This window comes from Ambystoma mexicanum, chromosome 5p (assembly GCF_040938575.1).
Source record: "Ambystoma mexicanum isolate Mex_15411 chromosome 5p, UKY_AmexF1_1, whole genome shotgun sequence".
In the NCBI taxonomy this organism is placed as follows: domain Eukaryota; kingdom Metazoa; phylum Chordata; class Amphibia; order Caudata; family Ambystomatidae; genus Ambystoma; species Ambystoma mexicanum.
Window position 1 is genome coordinate 471,600,769 of NC_090930.1, and position 15,308 is coordinate 471,616,076.

The following is a 15,308-nucleotide window of genomic DNA, read 5'->3' on the forward strand; positions in this document are numbered from 1 at the left end:
ATGCAGGGATGATTTTCACTGGTGTACTTTTTAGGACCACCCAGTCCCCAGGCAGGCTGTGGCACAGAGTTTCAGGTGGTCAAGGAAGGGCTTCTTGGATTTGCTGGAAGTGGGACTGACAATGAGCATTAGTCTTCTGCAATAGGAAACAACAAGATCATCATTGAGTTATAATTCACAGAGTTCAGAAGAAGGTGGTGGAGTAACTGGCACTCTCATGGGTCTCTCCATGAGGATCTTCAATGGGGGAGAGGCTGTGTACTCTATTTACATTGTTTCTTATGTCCATGAGTACAAGAAGGAGGGCATGAGGCTACTTAATACCTTTTTCGCGGAAGACCTTGGCAAGACAGAGCTTCACGTTGCAGTTTCAGCATTCTACCGCTCCTTCTGATTGTGGGTGAAAACTACAATGAAAGTTTTGAAGGATCCCTAAGGAAATGCAAATGTTCTGTACAATTTGTTCTGTGAAATGGGTTCCCCTATCAGAGTTTATGGTGACTGGGAGGCCAAAGCGTGGGATGAACTCTTTGAGCAGTTTCTTGGTCACTGTAATGGAATCAGCATATTTACAGGCGTAGGCCTCAGTCCATCCAGAACATGTCTCTATCACCATCTGGATATAGTCAAAGGAGGTGCATTTGGTCATGATGACGAAGATGATTTGGAGATTGATGAAGGGGTCATAAGGGAATTCATGTGCCCCTGGAGTGGTTTTCACATGCTTTTCAGGGTTGAACTTGAGACAGTGAGCACAGTATTTCTGAGCAACGGAGGGGACCTTAGGAGCAAACCAATATCTCTGGACCTCTAAGGTAATTTTTCCCTTGCTTGAATGGGACACAGAGTGATCAACACATGCTAGACACAGTAATAACGAGAGTGTGGCCGCTAACCGGCCTGTATTATTACATCATAGATGATCAGAGCAACAAACACATCCTTTATTTTCCCAGCCCTCTTTCTTGGCCTAGTGGGCTGCATCTTGGAGGTCTACCAGGACAGAAAAAGATGCTAGGGTGCCCTCAAATGAGAGGTGAAACAGCAGCACATAATCAGGAGCCTGAAGGCCATGGAGGGCTGCATTTGTCTCATTGCTGTCAGCCAGCGCGTTACCCTGCGAGGTGCTGTCAGAAAGTTGAGTGCCGGCCATACACTTCACAATGACCAACTTGGTAGGTAGCAAGATCACATTAAGTAGGGCTTCAACATAGGGTGCATTGAGAATGGGAGTACCATGTGCAGTTAGTTAACCTCTCTCTTTCCAGAGGGTCCTGTAGTCATGTGAGATACCAAAAGTGGAATGTGAATCAGTGTATATAGTGGCAGTGCGTTGTGTGGCGATCATGCAAGCCTGTGTCAGGGCAATGAGTTCAGCAACTTGTGCTGATTGTATTGATGAGAGATGAAAAGCTTCTGACAATTCAAAGGAGGTGCAAACCGCAAAACCTGCCTAGCGACTATCTGTTGAATCTTTTAGACAAGACCCGTCAACAAAGAGAATGCGGTATGCATTGGGGAGGGGGATGTTCTTGAGGTCGGTTTTTGGTGATGATACAACATCAAACACTGCAAGGCAGTCGTGCGGTTGACCATCATCAGGTGTGGGTATGGGGGGGCAGGGTTGAATGGGGTGCATCTATGAGAGTGATGGTGGCAGAGAGGAACAGTTTTTCATATTTGGTGAGACGCACAGCAGATAGGTGTTGTGTTTCACCCCTGAGGAGGAGTGCTAATACAGAGTGTGGTACTGCTACATTTATGTGATGTGCTCGGGCAATGTTGTCAGCTTTTGTAAGGAGAATGGCAGTGGCAGCAACCACTCTGAAACATTTTGGAAAGGCAGAGGCTACATGGTCTAACTGCAAGCTAAAATAGGCTACAGGTCGTTTTAGGTCCCTGTGCTACTGTGTCAGCACGTCTAAGGCATACCCTCTTTCACATCACAGAACAGTGTGATTGATTTAGAGTAGTTATCAAGAGCGAGGACGGTGGCAATGGAAAGTGCAGTCTTGATCTTGGAGAAGGCTGTGGAAGCCTCAGGAGACCATGTGAGTTTGTCAGGCTGGGAGTCACGTAGCATCTTTTGCATAGGTGCTACAGTAGAGGCATGAGCAAGGATTATTAAGTGAAACAATCAGTCAGTCTAGATAGGTAGTCAGAGGGAGATTCAGACTGGTTCTGCTTGCATGCTTCTATTTTTGACCAGTCAGATTTGACCGGGTATTTTTCTTTGAGGAGACCGGTAAGTGTGGTAATATTAGCGGTAATAGCCTCACCTACTGCCAGTGTGTCGGGTCATTGCAGTTTGTCCATACTTTATTTATATAGTGTGTCTGAGCACAGCTCGTAGGAATTGTTTAAGGTCACCAATGGTGGAATCAGAACAGGCAAAAACAGTGTTCAAATGTTCCATGAAAGCAGTGGGGTTGTCAGGCAACGTGTGAAATTGTTGTACCATATGGTATAAGTCAGTGGAGCTCCAGGAAGTGTGAATTCTCGTAGGTACAGCATCAGTATTGGCCTGGGGGTAGGGGCATATAGATAAAATGGCAGTGGCAGCAGTGGCAGATGATGAGTAATCCATAGTGTGCAGTGCCGGGGGTATGGACATGGAGGCATGGGACAGTTGGAGTTCTTGTCTAGTTAGTTCTTGTAATGCCTTGTAGAATGGCGAGGCTGGATCTGCTGCAGCAAGAGATTTCTGTAAATAGGGATCCACTTGTGTTCCAGGCTGTTATGGCAGCTATGTTGGGAGGGAGCAATGGGCCTGGGGGAAGCTAGAGGTTTGGATCTGGTGATAGGACGTAAAACTTGAGGTGGCAATTGGGGTGCATGGTATCCAGAGGAGGGCTCTGGGGGGTGGGTGCAGGTGGCTGTGGCGACATGGCAGCTCACTGTGGCGTGAGAGGTGGTGGGTCCCTCTGGTGTGGAGTAGGTGGTCTGTAGGCACTCATGAGAGACGAGAAAGGAGGTAGTTAATCTAACCGGTCAACAGACGGCACAGTCGGTGCTCCTGAAGGAGATTCTTTAATAGTGTCTGGAGAAACACTTGGGTAGAGGCCTGATTTGTGAGTGTGTTTACTGTTTGGTTGGCCAGCCTTCAAGGGATGCTTATATTGTTCCATTTCCTTTGTTAACTTAGCTTGAGAGTTCCTAAGCGATCTAGTCTGTCACATAATCTCATCATTGATTCATTGTACCAAGTGAAATAGGCTGACAAATGACCAAAGGACACCTTAGACTATTTTGTTCCAAAGCCTCTCGTAAAACAAGATGATCTGCATGAGATGAGCCCTCAAGCGGACACTGAAACTCCTTTTGAACCCGAGTCAAAAAATTCCAATCTTTTAAATAATTACAGGTGAACACCCCATACGATGAAAACATGAAGAAGGTGTTGGTCCTTACTGCAGGTGTAAGTGTTGTTGTGGATAGCTCAGAGCCCATTGCTAAGTCTAGAAAAGAGTGGGGAGACTCAAAGGGAGCTGGGCCTGCAGGCAGTGCAGGTCAAGAGGGGTGATGCAATCAACCTCCCGGCAATTGGTATTTACCGGTGGTGACAGTGCAAAGACAAACCAGAGAGTGGGTACAGAAGGGGAGACAGGAGCAAGCAAGGATTGATAGAGGTTGCAGACTATAAAGATAAAGTAAGACACAAGATGTACTAGAGGAATCGCTTCAGGTGTAGCTCAGAAATCACATTCAGCACTTAACTCCCAAATGGCCGAGTTCCATCAGTAATGCCTCTTTAGTTGAAACAAGAACAAGATATAGACTGCAAGGCTCTGAGTGTTGTAGTGGATAAAGCAATGAAGGGGGGCCAATCACGAAAATGTAGTTATGATCACATTTCCTTTGTTCTTGCCAAACAAGGCCTCCCCCGAGCATGGTAGCAAAGCTAGTAGGTATGTCTTTGCACTACATTGTCTGTAGCATGGACAGGGCACTGGTGAATAGTAGCAAAACATTCTTGACAGTGCCCATAATAAATCAAGAAATAAAACACAAAATCAATTCATCAACCAATATCACAGTGACGAGTAACCCCAAGAGGAAATAGAAATCCCCAAAACAAGGCAGTCCAGGATGCAGCAATTTAAAGACTTCTGGCATGGGTCAAGAATAAGTGTGGTAATGCGGCACTATGCTGACCCTCTGATTGAGTGGCAAAAGCAAGCCACATCATGGAGAAAGTAAAAAATAACACAGCAGCAGAGGATACCAACAAGGCAAAAAACGATAAGCTCTGACCATAGAAATGGAAGCCCCAGGAATGCGTAACACTCTTACAGTGATGGCACATTGAGAAAGAACTCTTAATAGACAGCAAGGGACAAATGCATCAGAACCTGCAACCAATCCTGGGGGCCAATGCAACAACATACCTGGACCCCCAAACTGCACACCTACCCAGGTCACAAATTCTGGCTATGTGGCAGCACACATTAACCACGGGTGCAGTGACTCTGAAACTCACTCATTCGGGAGACAGTAGCATGTCCCAATAGTTTGCAAACCAGAAATAGACCAGGACACCACGCAGGGGCCGCAGGCCTGAATCACAAGAAAAAGCAATGAGGATCAAAACATCATCTTTAAACAGTGTGAACTGCAAACTGAACAGCAACATAAATGGTTAAAACTAACATGACAAACCAAAAATAGTCATCGAAACCTGACCGGCAAAAGTGCAAAGAGAAAATAAAAATAGCAAGAGCAGAAACCTTTTTAACAGAACATGACAAATAGACAGTAACAACACGTACAAGCTGTTTGCAAGAAAGGCCCTCTAAAATGTATCAATTTTCATTGAGGGAAGAGCGGGAGTCAGTGAACTACGCTACCTAGATTAAAACAACCAAATAGAACTACAGAAGGACTGTGATTTATAGTTCAGTGTTTGTATTTATCTTTGTTTTATTTTTGGTGAAACGTTGGCTTCAATGTGGACTGTGGCAGGCACCCTGTCAGTGCTTTCTGCATCTGCAGGGAGCTGCTCTATACAGGGAAGAGAGGGAGTTATAGGCTGTGGCACACTGCCAGCGCTGCTGCGACTTAGGGGACCTACTGTAATAAAATATGGGAAATTGAACTGTTTGTTATGAACATATCTGCCATTATCCCTGCACACAGACTTGTAGCCCTAATGGTCTCTCAGAGATGGCAAAAAAGCTATGGACAGGTAAGCCTGCAGCACTAATTCCATCATGGACACTCAATTTTGAGCATATCTCTAGACTGGAGCCAGCAAACAGTGCATAGAAGCAAGACAGAATGAATCAAGACAGACACACTGGGGGTCATTACGACCCAGGCGCTAATTGCGCCAACTTTACCACCATGGTGTAAACTACGTTTACACCATGGTGGATGGCGGATTTACCGCCCCATTCCAAGGTGAGTGGGGCGGTAAATCTCCATTTCCCATTTTCCCTTCCCCATTCCCATTTTTGCCCCATAGGGCATAATGGGAGTGGGGAAGGCGCTAATTACGCCACCGTAAATTACGGTGGCGTAATTAGCATCATGGCAGGTTAGCGCCATGGATTTTAACGGCTGCTAAGAGCAGCCGATAAAATCAGAATAGGCGTTAAGGGTTAACGACGGCGTTAACCCTTAACGCCTGGGTCGTAATGAGGCCCACTGAATGCAAAGGACAGAGCTAAAAATATTTGCAGCACAGCTATCTACCGAGTTACGGGCAAATGCAAAATATACCAGAGGGTGTAGATAGAGAGGCAGCGCATACATGACATGGCAAATCAATGTTTAGTCAAAATATAGTGAAATGCAGAGAAACACATAGTGACCGTAAATAAGCGGCTGGAAGTTTGTCTTTACTGATCAGCCCAGGGGAACAGGTTTAAAGCCTTGTGCTGCGCTGGAGATCATGTGTGGTCCATATCTCGACCCCCACTGCAGATTTGGCAACTTCGCAGTCAACAGGTGTGCCACACTTATAAAAGCGACCTCTGGTATGGTGAGGACCTTGGTGTGTACTTGGCTGTGCGGTCATGGTCGAGGGCAGCCCGCAGAGAACCCCTGCACATGTTAGCCAGAGTCACAGACACCATCTGTGGTAGCTAAAGCGGCTGCTCCCCAAGGGCCTCTTTGGCCTCAGCTTCGGTGTGCAGCAAATACAGAGATTAGACACAGACTAATGGGAGAACCAAGCTTCTTGTATTAGATAGAAAAAACACGGCACACAGAGTGATCAGCTGATAAGCAGGAGAGAACAGCAGGACAAGTGGTGGGCAGTCGGCACTCAGAGCTCTCAAGGGACAACCCTTAGAGCGTAGGTTATATAGCATATCCTATGCAATCACTAATATATTATTGCATATTGCTCAACGGTGGGAGGTACTTGGCATGAAATTGCAGACATTTGGCAATAGCTGTCATCATGTCACTTGTGACCTTGTGACAAAGCCTTGTGGGTACATTGTGTTACAATATGGATAAGCAGCATTTCTTAGAAACCATACTGTTATATACCATAAATGGTGATAATTCTAAACTTTGTAGCGAGCAAACGGAAGAGGTTGGATGTGCCCCTTTGCCTTATTAAGGGGTCTTGGTCTATTCTGCTCCAGGTGGTGTGTGGGCATGTCAGAGGAGCTGAGTGCAGAGGGAGGCAGAGGGAGCATAATGTAGCATACCATAGTATTGCATAACAATCCTACCACATCAAAAGTAAGATGTGGTTCCTTTATGGACCAGTCTACTTTGCAGTGAAAAGCAAACCCCAAATCTGAATTTTTGCTGCCGCTTTAAAGTGGGATTGCCTTGCAAAAGTTGAGTATTATTTAAAAAATAAGTAGTGCTTTGAACCGGTGCAGAATCAAATGCATGGTACTATTGCCTGGAGTGACAACACAGAGTCATTGTTGCAGAGGAAAGCCATAGCAAAGCCTGGATGTTTGTGTATCAAAATGCATGTTGAAAGAATATATCATTTTCATTAAGAACTGTGTGAAGTGGCAATCCGTTGCATCCTCCTGTCTTTCAATGCCTAGGCAGAGTCAGGTTTAGTGTGGGAGGGAAGAGAGTTTTCAACTAAATATCTGTTTCTGGAGAATAGTACATCTCCAGTCCAGAATTCTAAAGAAATAGAATGCATTGTAAGCGGGTCTTTTTAAAACTACACACACACACACACACACACACACACACACGCACGCACGCACGCACGCACGCACGCACGCACGCACACACACACACACGAAAGAACACATTCTGGGTTAATGAAAGGCACATACACATGTCTAACTGCTCCCACACATTCAGAAAATAAAGGATAAACGTGGGTTCAGAAAGGAGCATATAGATTTCTGACAACCTTACCTGTAAATTCAAATTTACACAGGCCAATGCAGACAAGTCACCTTTTGCATGCACATGGCTCAATATGTAGTCATATGCTAGCTGGGCATTGCTTATTTATGAAGTGGACTCCACATAGCTAATGCATTCACTACCTCAATCCTGTACTTGGGAATTGGTTCTTTTCATATATACTTTAAATGTTAAGTGCTAAAACTTTCTCCAGTACCATCATTGTCTTGATGTAAAAGAAAATCAAATAATTAAGTGAGTGTTTGGCGGGGTGCTGGCCCCTCTGGTTATTGTGTGCTTAGCTGTCCTGTTACCAGCATCTACCAGTGTGTTTTGAACAGAGTCTGTCTGCTCTTTTTGTGCGGCGAAAAGAAGGAGGAGCCATCGGCACAAAACACATGCCACAAGCGGAGCATTGCGGAGTGTTTGGCCGAGTGTTAGGCTAGAGTGGTTTGGTGGAGGCACTTGGTGGACACCTGCTGGTAGCTCAAAACCGGAGAGAGGTTACATCATACTCCGGCATCAGCATATGCAGTCTGGAGGATTTGCAGCTGACGAAAGTTCATAAAGAGAACGGCCCGCTTCGCTACGTGCAGCTGTATTCCCGGATTTGAGATGCAAACGGCCTCACCATCTGCCGTGGTGGTGGATACATAAGGAACACATATGGACCGCGATCACAAATTAAGGAAGACTATGACCTATGTCTCTGTTTTTGATAATGAGGTGAGTGAAAGTGAACTTGAACTTGGCATAAATCATTCATGCCCAGCTAGCACTGCCTCGTATATGGAAGCACTGCATCCCAAGGAAACAAATGTTAGAATTAGAACAGCTCTATCACCTCATACGCTGGCAGCTTCCCCTACTCCGCCTGTCATGATGACGGATCATACGAGCTGGCCGAACAGCGCTGCCCAAAAACAGGAAGGAGAGGGAATTATAAACCAAATGCTAGTGCCTGCCCCTCAACCGGGTCCTGTCAATAGACTTGAACTTCCATCGGAGCCCACCGTGAATACAGTGGGTGAGATGGGTATGGGGGTAGCACGAAGGCCCTGAGCCCCTCACCTGAGCCCCTCACCAATGTAATCTAGGGGAGGATGATACAATCTCTTGAGGAGCACTGTCAAATGAAGGAGTGGGGGAGGAAGATAGCAACAAACAGCTTGGGGCAGCCTTGGCTAGAAGTAAGTTCAAAGCCCGGGTCACACAGATCAAAAAGCATCCGGAATTCCCTTATCATCACCCGCAAAAGAACATATAGAAGCCGAGAGGGCTATCCAAGATGGACTTGATACAAGGATTGGGCTTCTTTTATTCCGGCACAATCCCATTATGTGATAGTAAAATGATATTTAGGGGAAATCGAGGAGTGGAATTTCCAGATCAAATGTTGCTGGAAAGTGCATAACTGCTAGAGAAAGAGGTGGGTATTTCCTTCATTAGGCTGCAGGTCCCAATTTGCAGCTGATAGTAATGAACAAAAGAACACTACTGTAACAACTCCCCAAACGCACAATTTGACTGCACATTTTGTGATCATTGTACTCAATCTGAACCAGTGTTGTTCGCTCAATGGCTGATAGAGAAAGAACATCACAAAGCAAATGCAAAGATTGCCCAGAAAGAGTATACAAATGGGGAGAAACCCCCACATAAACTGAGCCAGAGGAAGGCACAGCCATCCAAAAACAAACAGAAGAACATGTTGGATTAAATGTGGACCTCAGTATTATCACCACGCTCACATCCATATTAGCTCCTTTTATGAAGCTATATGAACAAGTGGGCAATCAGCTCAAGGACCAGACCACAATGTTGGCTATGCTGACATAAAAAATTATCTATGTAGAAGCCTTTGTCATCGCGATCCAAAAAGATATGGCTACAAGTATGGCAAAAGTGGCTTCTCTCCTGCACACAATTCTGGACTGTCTTAAAGAAAAACAGTTGAGACGGATGTCAAGGCTTTTTGATTTGCAGGATCTATAAACCGCACAGACAGGACCATCTAATAATCTATTAGAGGCTGAATTTGATTCAACAACAGAGAATGCCAGGAGAGCAGGGTGTGATCCATCCGAGCAGAGTGAGAAGCAAACTAAAGATCAAATTAGCAGTGGAGGTCTAGTTGAAGATACTAGGGTGGACTTGGTTCTAGGACCAACTGCGAAAAAAAAACCATCACATCCTTCTGAGATGGAAACCTGATTGGCGGGGAAGCAAACTATGACTGAAGAAATTCAATCCAAATCCACTACTTTAGAATTAGAAGCTCCGGAATCTGTTGCTAACTCAGGCGAAGAAAACAGTAAATCTACTAACCATCCAAAACAATTGTGCCCAATTTTCACTAAAGCGAAAACGGGACAAACATCAGAGACCAAAAGTGCTGAGGTTGTGCAGAAAAATGATCCAAAAAAAATGCACAGCCTTTAAGAAGTCTGGAAGATGATAAGATCCAGGAGTCGTGTAAAACTAAGAAAGTAAAAACTCTCCCCAAACAGCGAGAAACTGTAATTAGATAATTAATTATTAACATCACGATGCTGCCAATGGGACATATATGCAATTTAGGGAGGAAAGTTAAATCTGTTGCCCAAAAAGCTCTTACGATGCAAATTTCTACTGCAGAATAAACAGTAGTATACGATCCAGAAATGCAAGAAAATGACGAAGTAAATAGTCCTTCTAATGATCTAATGGACATATCTACGTACTCAATTTCAGACCATTCATCAGAAGATGAAAGGCCTGAATGGGGTAGAAGAGGGAATGAGTGAGGATAAGGTTAATAACTCTATGGACGACAATGTTAAACTGGAATAGCCTAAAAGACCAATAGGCCTGAGCTGACTGGAAATGGAAAGACCCAGCACTATCAGAACATCAAGGAAGGATGTTGATATTGCACATACCCAGAAAAATACATGTGTAACTAAGCAAGCTGAGGAGATTAAAATCATGGATACAGTCTAAGGCGTTAGTTCAAATTTTAGGTCAGTTGCTTCAACTAACCAAAACAAACTGAAAGTGGGAGAGGTCCAAGGTGGATGTCGAAAAATAATATCTCCAAAGGATGCAATCTCAGTGTTGATGTATGAAATTGAACCTAAATCATCAAGAGATGGAGACAAAGCCTATCGGATTTCACCATAAAAAGTCCTACGATTACCCATCACACTAGACCAGAGAAGTGAATTGATAAACATTCCACACAAGAGAGTTTAATGGGACCATAAACAAAGTTTACAAGCTACCAAAAAGGAAAATAATATCCATCAAGACGGACTGTTGTTGGAAAGAATGACAACGGAACCAGATGGGTTAATCCTAAATCGAGCTAACTTCATTAGATTGTTCCACCATGAATCGACTTTAAGAACTTTGATTTCGGATGATTTGGCGATACAGGAATTCGTTGATGATCTTCAAACGGACAGAGTGATTATATATCTAACTACCCCCTTGATAACCCAGTTGCTGAAACAGGAAACTATTTCCTTAAGACCATTGGGATTTGACTTAATTGAACAGAGGATCATAATAAGATCTCCAAAAAAATCACAACTTCACTATAGAGAAGATCAGAAATACAAGTGATCCTCGAGGTCAGACACCCATTCTGTGTGTTCTCGGAATAGAGATTATAGACAGAGTTCGAAACAGGAGGAGAAACGATCGTAGAACCGAGAATATCTGTAATGAAACCACAGATTGGAAACAAAAGGAACTGAAGAAAATTGGAAATGGATGATGGGCCTGGTGGCAGATAAGATCAAAATGCCATAGACTATACAACCGCCTGTTCGGGGACCCCTTACCATGGCTGGCTGGAACACAAGGGGTTTCTCGCATCTGTTCTCTAAAGGGGGCCAGAACATCAAAGATCACAACATACTGTGCCTACAAGAGACGTGGTTGAGAACTCTCCTGCTCATAGACAGGTTCACAGCATACTTGAATCCAGCTATTAAAGGCTGCAAGGGTAGGCCAATGTTGGGTATGTTGATACTAATTAAAATTGAACTCCATTTCACAACCTTGGAACTATTGACCCCGATCGCATTAATCCAAATATTGGTGGGCAATATAGGATTGGATTCTGCCAATAAAACTAAAACCCTTATCATTTTCAACCTATATTACAATCCGGCGAGTATGGACAGTAATAATTTCCTGGTACAGTTGGAGAATTGGATAGACAGGTGCAGCATGAAATGGATTAATCCATGGTTTGTGGTATGTGGTGACTTAAACGCCACATGCATTGATAACTAAGGCAAACCCATTAATATGGATTTGGTTAAGTCAACTCCAGCGGAAAGGAGAGGGCAACTCTGGAAAAAATCCATCTACCCCAGAGATCTGATCATACTAAATGGGAACACCTTGGGAGATATCGCAGCCAGAATCACCAGGCAAGGCAAAGTGGGGGGTCAGGTGTTGGATTATATATGTATTTCCAGCTCCATGTCTTCAACAACAGACACCATGACAGTTATACCTATGGAAGCCAGTGATCATAATTGAATAAGTTTGGGGTTGGCCAGTATCACAAAATAGTGGCCATAAATATGTGAACAGCTTGGAGGTCACCCAGGGGAGAAATAGACTTCTGGTCATTCCATATAAAGTTATTGAAAAAAGTAAACAAAAAAATGGCTGCCATGTAAACATTTGAAGGGACTACACATAGGGCCTCATTACGACTCAGGCGGTAAGGGGTTTACGGCGGCGTAAACAGCGCCGACCCTTACCGCCTGAGTACGAGGTCCCTTAGCGCCATGGAGTTTTTAACACCTGCTTTTAGCAGGTGTTAAAATCCATGGCGCTAAGGGACCATGGAGTTAATTACGCCACCGTAATTTACGGTGGCGTAATTAACGCCTTCCCCACTCCCATTATGCCCTATGGGGCAAAATGGGAATGGGGAAGGGTAAATGGGAAAATGGGGATTTACTGCCCCGCCAAGGTTGGAATGGGGCGGTAAATCCGCCAACCACCATGGCGTAAACGTAGTTTACGCCATGGTGGTAAAGTCACGGCCCAGGCGGTAACTTACCGCCTGGGTCGTAATGAGGCCCATAGTCCCTTCTCTCTTTGCATGGCACCCAATAAAAAAAGTTTGAAAGAAATGGCCTCCATGGAAAGGAGAGAAGAGACTTTGTGAAGTCCCTTCTTCCTTTCCATGACGGCCTGGCGGTGATCGGAAGCGGACGCGCTGGGGACTGAAGTGTTCCCAGCACTTCTGCTCCCGAAATGGACTAAAAAGAAAGTGGAGGGGTGGGGGGCAGGGAGGTTTTCTGTGGATGGGGGAGGAGGAAGGGAGAGTGGGAAGACCACAATTACCTCATTCCAGGGTGGGGGAAGATGGTGGCCTCCAGCTGTGAGGTGGCTTGGACCGGGGGGATTACCACTGGTAATGCCCCCGTTCTGAGCCTCCTCATTGGCTGAGAGGCTGCCACACCCCCCACCCCCGCCGGGTACTAATGTTTATTAGAATACATCATATTTATATGGAGACTGTTATGATTGAAAGTGGATGCATTTGTGGACTTATAATAATAAGATTCATGTAGGCAGGTAAAATTACGATTGGAGTTGCATTGTATATGTTGAAACTACCTAATTTTTTTTTTAATACATTTTGATTTTTGAATACCTCACTGTCTGTTATTTGCCCTGAATTGTGGGGTAGGATTGCTTAGATGAGGGTGTCGGGGGGAAATTCTGCCGGGGTCGGCTGGGCCGTCCGCAGACCTCCAGCCAGGGAGGCCCCAACTCCTCCGGTGTATCCCAGATGAGATAGAGTATGAGACACACACAAGGAGCAAGGTGACTCTGCTGTTTATTAGACAAAACGGCAGGGATGGGTCAAGGAGCGTACGCGTCCGTCCTGACACACACACAATCGTGGGGCTCGCAGGCCCTTTTTACTGTATTATGACGCGCTATTTGGGTCACTTCAGAAAGTTAACAAAAAACATATCGCCACTCTTAATTGGTTGCTCGAGTGGTAGGGTTAGTATAGCACACATATAGAGGACAATGTTAGTGGACAAAGGGTAGTCAGGTGATATATCTGGGTTGTCCCTACAATTAGATACATGAAAATTGTTACATGAAGACTCCTGAGGATTGGTTAATATTACTGGCGTCAGTGATAAGAGCCCCATGTTCTGATTGGTGCGCCCGTGAGCTTCCCAGCCTGGGACCACCGCTGTTCCCAGCTCTCGGTGTACCTGCAATTGCAACAATGTTTCACTATGGGTACGTGCAGACAATGTGAGGATTTATTCATAGTTGGAAGGCTGACCGCTCCCACTGTCGCAGATGTCCATTGAGCCTTTCAAGTGTATCTGCCTGTGTCTTGTAGCGAGGTATCCAGGCGCCTTTTCTCTCCTGGGTTTGGCATCTCGTCAGGCTCGGCTTGGTCACGTGGGGAGGGACCGTGTTTGAGGCAGAATTCTGCACAATTAATATTGCTGTTCCACTGTGTGTCTGGTTTAATTTGCAGGTGTGACCTTAACGTTGGTGCGCGGAGTGCGAGGTTGCAACATCGTGTCTTTGATGCTTTGTTCTTGGAATAGGGGTTTGCAACATTGCGACCTTGGCTAGTTGTTTCACCGGGCCCATTCTGCAGGATCAGCAACCAGACTCTTGCTCTGTTAATGTCCACGGGAGCTCTTGTTTGAGGCCTACTTGGGCCTGGTGCACAAGTGGTCCGTTTGGTGCATAGGTGCTTTAGGTTATAGTAGCATATAGTTCCATGACCAGTATCGTGTCTTCATTATATTTCTTATGGTGGTAACTGGTTTCAAGAGAAGCGTGAGCAAGCTTTGTAGATGAGTTCATGACGCGTCTTGCGTTTCTGCATTCTGAAAGCCTATGTAAAAATAATAAAGATGCACGTCCGTGAATATGCCTGTCGCCTACGTCATAGCACTGAGTATATTCTTCGTGTAGATCGGTGTGGGAATGTCCAGTGTGTATATTTGTACAGATGTGCTTCCCGTTGTCTAGGTCGTCATGGCATCTCTAACGACGTGTAGATTTTAGTCTAGTTGGTCCGTGCCGCAGGTGTCGGCATGGCGAGTGCGGGCTGTTGGGCAGGCAGATGGACACATCTGTATGTTCCTGTACCAGGGTATTTGGTCGTCTGGTAAATGGACAAACTCTTCTCGTGGCGGGTGTCTGGGTCGTGACCCTCTAGGCCAAGCGCGAGAGGTGAAGGACGGGTGCCTGGTCTTCCATTCTCCCACTTCAGTCCCCCCTCTGGTCGACTTGTCGACCACAAACATATCCTTCTCGTTATCTCCTCTTACTCGCCATATCTTAGTTATTCCTCCTAGATGTCCATAATGGTTTACATGATCTTCAAATGACCAATACATATATTCACAGGTTCCTCCAGGAGTACAGTATACCCATTTCCCTATGTAACTCCTGGGGTTTCTTGGGTTCTCGATCTTCACTGATGGTGGGTCTAGATGGTTGGTGATGATTTGGGTGCGCAACTTCTCCCTCTCCTGTATTATCACACCTGTATGTTGGCCGTCATCTGCTGGCATCAAGGGGTGCATTCCCACCATTTCGAGCAACTCGTCAGTGGTACGTGCCTTCCGGGCCTTCCAAAATCTAATTATGATCAGCGTAGCTCCAGCCAAAATGGTACAACCCACTATTATTTTCAGTCCATCTGACAGCCAGGATGGCATCCATGACCATAATATTGAAAACCAGCTCTTATCCTTGTTTACACCGTTACTTTCATCCATCATTTTGGAGTGCATCTGGGCCAATTGTGAAACTGCTTCCGTCAGTGTACCATTATCAGCATCGTTGGCAGGTATGAACGTGCAGCATGATTGTCCTATCTTTGCACAAACTCCTCCTTCCATCGCTGTGAGAAGGTCCAATACATATCTGTTCTGGAGTGCTACCATCCTTATAGCTCGCAGCTC